General features: G+C 39.0%; 1 pseudogene; it reads right to left on the bottom strand.

Moving 5' to 3' along the window:
* Positions 1-3,070: 3,070 nt before the first annotated feature.
* LOC147333117 (uncharacterized) lies at positions 3,071-7,570 on the bottom strand (annotated as a pseudogene).
* Positions 7,571-7,602: the final 32 nt, after the last annotated feature.

Raw genomic sequence — 7,602 nt, 5'->3', positions numbered from 1 at the left:
GTACACCACTTTGTGTTGGTCTTTCACGTGGAATTCCAATAAAACTGATTCATGTTTGTGGCTGTAATGTGACAAAATGTGGAAACGTTCAAGGGGGCCGAATGCTTTTGCAAGCCACTGTATTTTCAGATTGTTTCTATGCTTTGTTGGTTTCAACCTTTGACTCAACCTTTGACTCAACTCTTGCAAAAAGAGTGATTTATTAAAAAGCTCAGGACACTGAGAATTTGGTTTAGAGAATGGGAGTAAGTGTTTTACCATTTCAGATCAATTTTAAGCAGAGGCATGGCCAAGGAGGATTTGGAGTAAATTATTTCACTGAATCATATAAATAGTGGTGCAACGGATCACGGTTTATCCGTAACCCGAACCGATCCCACTCCACGGATCGGCACGCACGTGATCCGAAGATTCGAAAAAGAAGGAAAAAAAGCATGTGTATGGTGCGCATAGTCAGTCTGTCAAGCGATAGTTATGGCCAGCGCTGGCGGTCCAAGTGGAGGAGCAGAGGAGTTTGCGGCATTTAAGCAGCCCTTCGCTGCCCAATCCGACCGGGCTAAAGCTATTACAAAAGCTACTACAAAAGCTACTGGGGCCCAACTACAAATGGGTGGACCTCCAGGTCAACAGAAAGCTATGTGACCGTGACCACTCATTATATCACAGCAAAATGGCTCTTAGAACCGGATCTTTGACGTGAACGACGCGAGCCGACTCCTTATCGCGAGCCGTGGGGTGTTTTTTTTCTTTCTCGCACCCTCTCGCACTTTTTTCCGCTTCACTGTGGTTTGCAGTGTTTTGTGTTGTTTCACTTTAAATTTATTTAAAGGGAAAAAGCTGAAAATTTAAATAGTTAAAAGTTGAAATGTGAATAGTTGGTTTTTGTATTATATGATTTATTACATTTTCTGTGGAGTGAATAAATAAAAGTATATTTACGGTGGCCCCTAGAGACAAAGCACGTAAAAACTCCAAAACACGTAAAAACTCAGAAGCACATAAAAACTCAAAACACGTACAAAACACAACACAAGTGCTCCAGGATGCTAGGCGCAGTATTGAGCTTTTGTTACCTAGTGGCTACACAAGCCAGCAAGTACCAACGACCGGATTTGGTGTGTGGTAGTAACAGGTAAATGAACTTTTTTTTTAAATTATTTGAATATATATGAGTGCCTGTGTATAAATACACAAACAATACACATATGCTGTCATGCTTTCAATTGTGTAATTTAAGTGATCTAGGTAGCTCTGTTTTGGAAGTTCAGTTCATGCTAGAAATGTGTTTTGGAGTTTGTACGTGTTTTGTCTCTAGGGGCCACCGCATATATTTATATATAAACATATATAAATAAAACCCCTTTTTTTACATTAGTAATTCATTTTGTGCATAATTTTATATTATTGTTAATAATAAATTAATTAAAGCAACAAAACAACCTGAAGAGCCGGTTCGGAGCCGAAAGTAGAGTAGAATGGGAGGGAGAGCCTTCAGTTTTCAGGCCCCTCTTCTGTGGAACCAGCTTCCAGTTTGGATTCGGGAGACAGACACTATCTCTACTTTTAAGATTAGGCTTAAAACTTTCCTTTTTGCTAAAGCATATAGTTAGGGCTGGACCAGGTGACCCTGAATCCTCCCTTAGTTATGCTGCAATAGATGTAGGCTGCCGGGGGATTCCCATGATGCATTGAGTTTTTCCTTTCCTGTCACCTTTCTCACTCATTATGTATTAATAGACCTCTCTGCATTGAATCATATCTGTTATTAACCTCTGTCTCTCTTCCACAGCATGTCTTTATCCTGTCTTCCTTCTCTCACCCCAACCGGTCGCAGCAGATGGCCCCGCCCCTCCCTGAGCCTGGTTCTGCCAGAGGTTTCTTCCTGTTAAAAGGGAGTTTTTCCTTCCCACTGTCGCCAAAGTGCTTGCTCATAGGGGGTCATGATTGTTGGGTTTTTCTCTGTATCTATGAAGCGCCTTGAGGCGACTTTTGTTGTGATTTGGCGCTATATAAATAAAATTGAATTGAATTGAATTGAATTGAAAGAGCCGTTCTCTAAAAAGAGCCGGAAATCCCATCACTAATACATAAGCATGTATTTGAATCTGTAAATATCCGAATGGTGACTCAGTGACATTATCCCATATTGTTCTGTGGATAAGATGGTACCAGCCAACAGCAGCAACAATGTTGTTAAACCAGCTGTGATCATAGCGGTGCTAACAGCTCGAGGTTTGAGACAGTTACACAACAAATAAGGTTCCTGATCTAAAATGCTTAAGGTGTCTGTAACGAATGAGAAGCAGGAGCAGGAAACTCACCAGTGTGCTCTCTAGATGCAGGGTGATGAAGTAAAGGATTAATATATCTACCGTTTCCTTATTTTCTCAGATAAGTCACTGAAGATTAAAAACACAGACAAGAGATTCAGATTCAGTTGTCAAAATAACTTTATTGTCCACTTTTTTTGTTACAAACAAAATGTGTCTTAATTTGAGAAAAATGTAATTCAATTGATAAAGATTATCCATGTTTATATCCATATTAACATGTGTTTTATCTATATGTTGTCTTTTTACTATGCACTTGTACAAGAATAAACTACAACAAATTAAGAACACAACACACCTCTTTATATAAAACAAATTTATATGCTAAAATTAACATTAATCACAGAATAAATGAGGGAGACTGATAGCTTCAAAGTTAGAGAGAGAAGGGGCGACTATCCACAGGCAGGTGTGGCAAAAGTACAGATATTCTTTACTTAAACAGAAGTACAGATGTTTGTGCTAAAATACTTTACTACTCCAAAAAATGCATCTGTACTTTGAGTAAAAGTGAAAAAGTAAAGGGTATATTAATGTAATAATAAAATAATATTAGTACAATCAAAAGCTTTTTCTTTCTTTCTTTTTTTTTTTTTTTACATTTTTTCCTTCACAGCTGCATCTAAACTAAATCTACTACATCTTCACCAAAAACACCAAATAACAAGTCTTTTTCTTTTCTTTTCTTTTTTGAAACAGTAAGGATTAGAAAGAACAGATATTTTCGTTAAAGTGTAGTAAGTATAATGTAAGGTAAGTAATGGAGAGAAAACCTCATATATATATATATAAATTGAAACAGTAACTGTTTATATGGTAAAGCATAATGAATTATGAAATTTGATCTCACTTCCTTTGTGCATTAATTGTAGTAAACAATAAGGAATTTCATTAGTACATACAATGCAGTAATCTCTGTACTCAGAGATTATACCTTCTGTTTCTATGGAGATTTAGCTTGTTGTCTCAGGATAAAATGGACTTTCCAGGATGCCTTTGTTTTTCTCTGATTTTCGAAGACCTTTCTTCAGAGAGTCACAAATCTTCTGCCATGAGTCGATCTCTGAGCTCCAAAGTGCAGCTCTGGCTCGGATGACCTGGGAAACTTTTGCCTCACAGCCTTTTGCCAGACTGGTGCCGTCTCTGTAGATGAAGAAAATATCCATGCCAAGGAAGAGAGCATTGAGAGCGATGATCCCACCCCTTGATGTCTTTGAGAGAGAGCAAGAGATCCTTTGAGAGCTGCCTCACCAATATCTGGGATATCTGAGGCCAGCCTGCTTGCATTACGTAATGCTTTTCCTTCCTGAGCCAAAACTTTACCAGCACTCGGAAACACTTTGGCAGCAGAGGTAGCATCAGTAACTAAATCAAAAGTGCCCTTTCCAACAGTCCAAACTTTAGATGCAATCCTGCTTACTCCCACAGCCATCTCTACCTTACTTGTTTCTATTCCACACACTCGTTGATCGGTCACTTTTTGCAGACAATCTTGAAGACTCTGTACATCTTCCATGAAGTTCTTGAAAACTTCACCAGCTTTTGTTTGATGCTTATGATTAACTTTCATCTCTGCTCCAGTGGTCACAGCACTGTTAAGACCACTGGTGATTCCCAGCCCAACACCAGTCATTGTCAATGCTAGTGATGCTCCTGCTGTTACAGGAATTAACGCCAAGCCAACAATGGACAGCACACCACCAATCGCCCCTGCTGAACTGCCTGCCACACTGGAGATCTTTGAACCCTTACTCATCTTGTCTAGCTGAACAGCACACTGCTCCAGCTCATCTAGGAACTTCAACATCCTGGGCTGGTGTTCTTCAAACTTACTGATGAAATCCTCACCAGCCTTTTCCTTGAACATGAACACCATTCGGAAGTTTGGGTCCATCCTGAAAATGCCAAAATTAAAGTTAGACTAAAAACCTTATTTTAGTAAAGGATGGAAACAATGCAATGTGAAAAGAAGGCACTACTGGCTCACATCCCAAGCAAGTGCACCAAAAGAGGTTGGAGCAACTAAAGGGGCTGAAGAATCACCCCTTCACTGAGAGTGTGCAGTTGACATCTGATGGTAACAACCTTTCCAGTAGGTGTTTGCCAACAACCATCCATTTGTAGTCTTTGTTGAAAAATAATTCCAAAGTTTAAAAACAAACAAACAAAGAGAACTGCATTTTCTTCTTTAATTGCAATAATTTGATAGATTCTTTTATTGTGAGCTAAGTTCTAGTTGGACCACTAGTATTAGTGAAAACATCCAGCTGTTCATTTATGGTGAATTTGTTAATGTTCTACAATCTTTTCTTTTTTCAATTTTTTGAGGTACAAAATTAACCTGGTAATGTTTTGACAAAAATCCTTATTAAACTTAAAAACAATCTATTTATTTTGCTGACCCACTGATTCACAATGGTTCCTTTAAATGTCTCACATGACCATAAATAGCATCATAAACGCCTCACTTTAGAGATATGGAATTTCAGATATTATTCTGACAGATAAAGATTTGTGAGTGATGCTGTGTACTGATAGACTTACCTGATTTCTTCAAGCAGATAAATATGATGAAGCATACTTTGTATGCCAGCCTCAGACAAATCCACATTCAAGTCTACCACAGCCTTTGTGCTCTTCAGCTAGATATCATTTATGGCACTGTGGAAGAAACAGTTACACTTCTTATGTGTTCTTGCTTCAAAACAAAATGTGCTCTTTATTAGATGTTACCTTTCCTCCAGCTTCTCATGGGTGGTCACTATGTATCTGTCCAGCTGATATGCCAGCACATCCACATTCTCAAGTTTGGGGAGGAAGAAGACTTTTGAATCTCTTTTAAACTCCAGCAGCAGAGGGCAGATTTGTTGTGCAGCACTGATGACAGACTGAATATGTTCAAGTCTGATCCCTTCAGGCAGGTGTAACTCCTGGTTTTCTCTAAATACTTGCAGTGAGGTGACTGCCAGCTTCTCCACTGCATCCAAGAAAGGCTCGAGTTTCTCCTGGCCTCTCAAAACGTACTCCAACACTTCAGTCAGCTCCTTCTCCAGCTTTTCACGCCTGCTATCTGCACTTACTTTGTTCTTTATGAATTTCAGAAAGGCCGTGCATTTTTCCTCTGAATTGTAAACATGTGTGATTTTCAGGTCTAGTGCGTCAATGCCATCTTTGATATCCATCAAGGTGTCTAACTCAGTCTCTGTCCACAGCAGCCATTTAGAGAACCCCTCACAGAATCCTGTCACTGTGTGGATGTAGGTCAGGGTGTCTGTGATGTAGCGGCATAAGGCCGTCTGTTGCTCCTTTCTATAAGACAAAACAATACTGTCTGTATGTTGATTTATCTCGGCTGATACGGAGTCAAAACAAAACAGAAAATAATTATTTTTCCTCATTCTATGATTATGCTGAAAATATTTAACTTCATTCTTCATTCTTATTATTTGCATACAAAAACTGAATAAGACAAACATATTTTCTGGCTTTTCATTAAATATAATTACTTGTGCAGATCATACTTGTGTTTTTGCAGTATATAATATGGCCAGCTGTAGCGCAGATAGTTTTCACTTTACCTTTTCCCCGACATCCTTTGCCTTCACGTCTTCACGAGCACTGTTTTCCTCTGGTTTATGTTGTTTGACAGAAAAAAAGATTTAAAATTGTTTTAAGTTAAGCAGAGATATCAGTTGGTATGGTTGAGGAGCTTGTTTTAAAACCTTCATTCAGGTAAGTTTGGTTGGTTTTGCTTTCACTCCTAATAAACGCTACAAAGAAACCACGCCCACTTCTGTTGTTATCTCATAACAACACGTTCTCTTGAATTGGCTAACAAAAAACTAATTTAGCTAGCTTACCGCACATGTGGTGTGGCAAGATATATGCACTTAAATGTTAAGTGATTCGCTGTTCCACGAAATTGCTAATCTTCACCCATAAAACTGCTAAAATCAACTTTGTGAGCTCACTCTTTCTGTATTTTTTGTGTTTTAAATTACAAAAATAAAAGAAAAAATTCTGCAGACACTGCCGCTGATCTAATATGAAAAAACACTAAAAAAAAAAAAAGGGTGTCACCGTGTAATCTTGAACAGCACCGAAAATGTTTTACCTAATATTACAGTTGTTCTTTTTATTGATTTTATTATTAGGTTTTTTTTTTAATACGTAAGAGAATAGAATAGAATAGCTTTTTATTGTCACTGTTACAAGAACAGTGAAACGCAGTTTGGCATTTCTCCATGTGTGTGAACTACACAATAGCGTAAGTATCTACACAATAACACAGACAAATTTATATTTACACAAGAAAGATATGTACAAGTTACACCTGCAAACATATGGATACACCCATACAAACATACACACACATACATACATATATGCATATATACATATATGTATGCATACATACATACACACACATATTTCCACATTCAGGCTTACATATATATACACATACATTTACATGCCATCTGAGGAGCAGGTGCATTGAGAGGTGCAGTGTGATCAGTGGTATTGCACATTGAGTGTGTGTGTGTTGGGGGGGTGCTGTTGCCACTATACTAAATAAAGTTATAATAAATACAGTTTAAAGAGGTAGGAATGTTGGTTGCATTAAAGTATAAATAGAAATACGGATTATAAATAAGATGTAATGTCCATGAGTATTGGCAGTGCAGTTAACCTCCAATCAGGAGGTAGGCCATGTTTAACAGCCTGTGGGTAAAAACTTCTGTTGAGTTTGTATTCGACCTGATGGACCTGTAGCGTTTACCAAAGGGAAGGGTGGGGTGGGGTGGGGGGGGGGGGGGAGAGTGTCCAGGGTGCGAGGGGTCTTTGATGATGATACTCGATATCTGCTGAAGTCTGCCAGTATAAATGTCTCTGAGGGGGGTTAGTGAAGTGCTAGTTGCCTGCTCTGCTGCTCTCACCACCCGCTGCAGTTTCCTCTTGTCCTCCACAGTGCAGCAGTTGAACCATAGTGTGCAGCAGAAGGCTCTCAATGGTGGAGCAGTAGAAGTTTACTAGCAGTCTCTGGGGTAATTGGGCCTGGCGTAGTTTCCTGAGGAAGTACAGCCTTTGTTGTGCTTTCCCTACCTGGTGGGAAATGTTTGTGGACCGGGTAAGGTCGGCCAAGATGTGAATTTAAAGCTTTCTACCCTTTCTACCTTCTCTCCATCAATGTAGAGGGTAGAGTGCTCAGATCGCTTTGTTCTTCTGAAGTCGATTACCATCTCCTTGGTCTTGGCTGTGTTCAGATGCAGGT

This window comes from Aulonocara sp. 'chitande type north' Nkhata Bay, linkage group LG4 (genome assembly GCF_057382095.1).
Source record: "Aulonocara sp. 'chitande type north' Nkhata Bay isolate Kocher_YH1m ecotype deep benthic linkage group LG4, A_spYH_male_GT1.1, whole genome shotgun sequence".
Lineage (NCBI taxonomy): Eukaryota > Metazoa > Chordata > Actinopteri > Cichliformes > Cichlidae > Aulonocara > Aulonocara sp. 'chitande type north' Nkhata Bay.
Note: the sequence above shows the minus strand (reverse complement) of the source record. Positions and strands in the feature narration are given on the sequence as shown.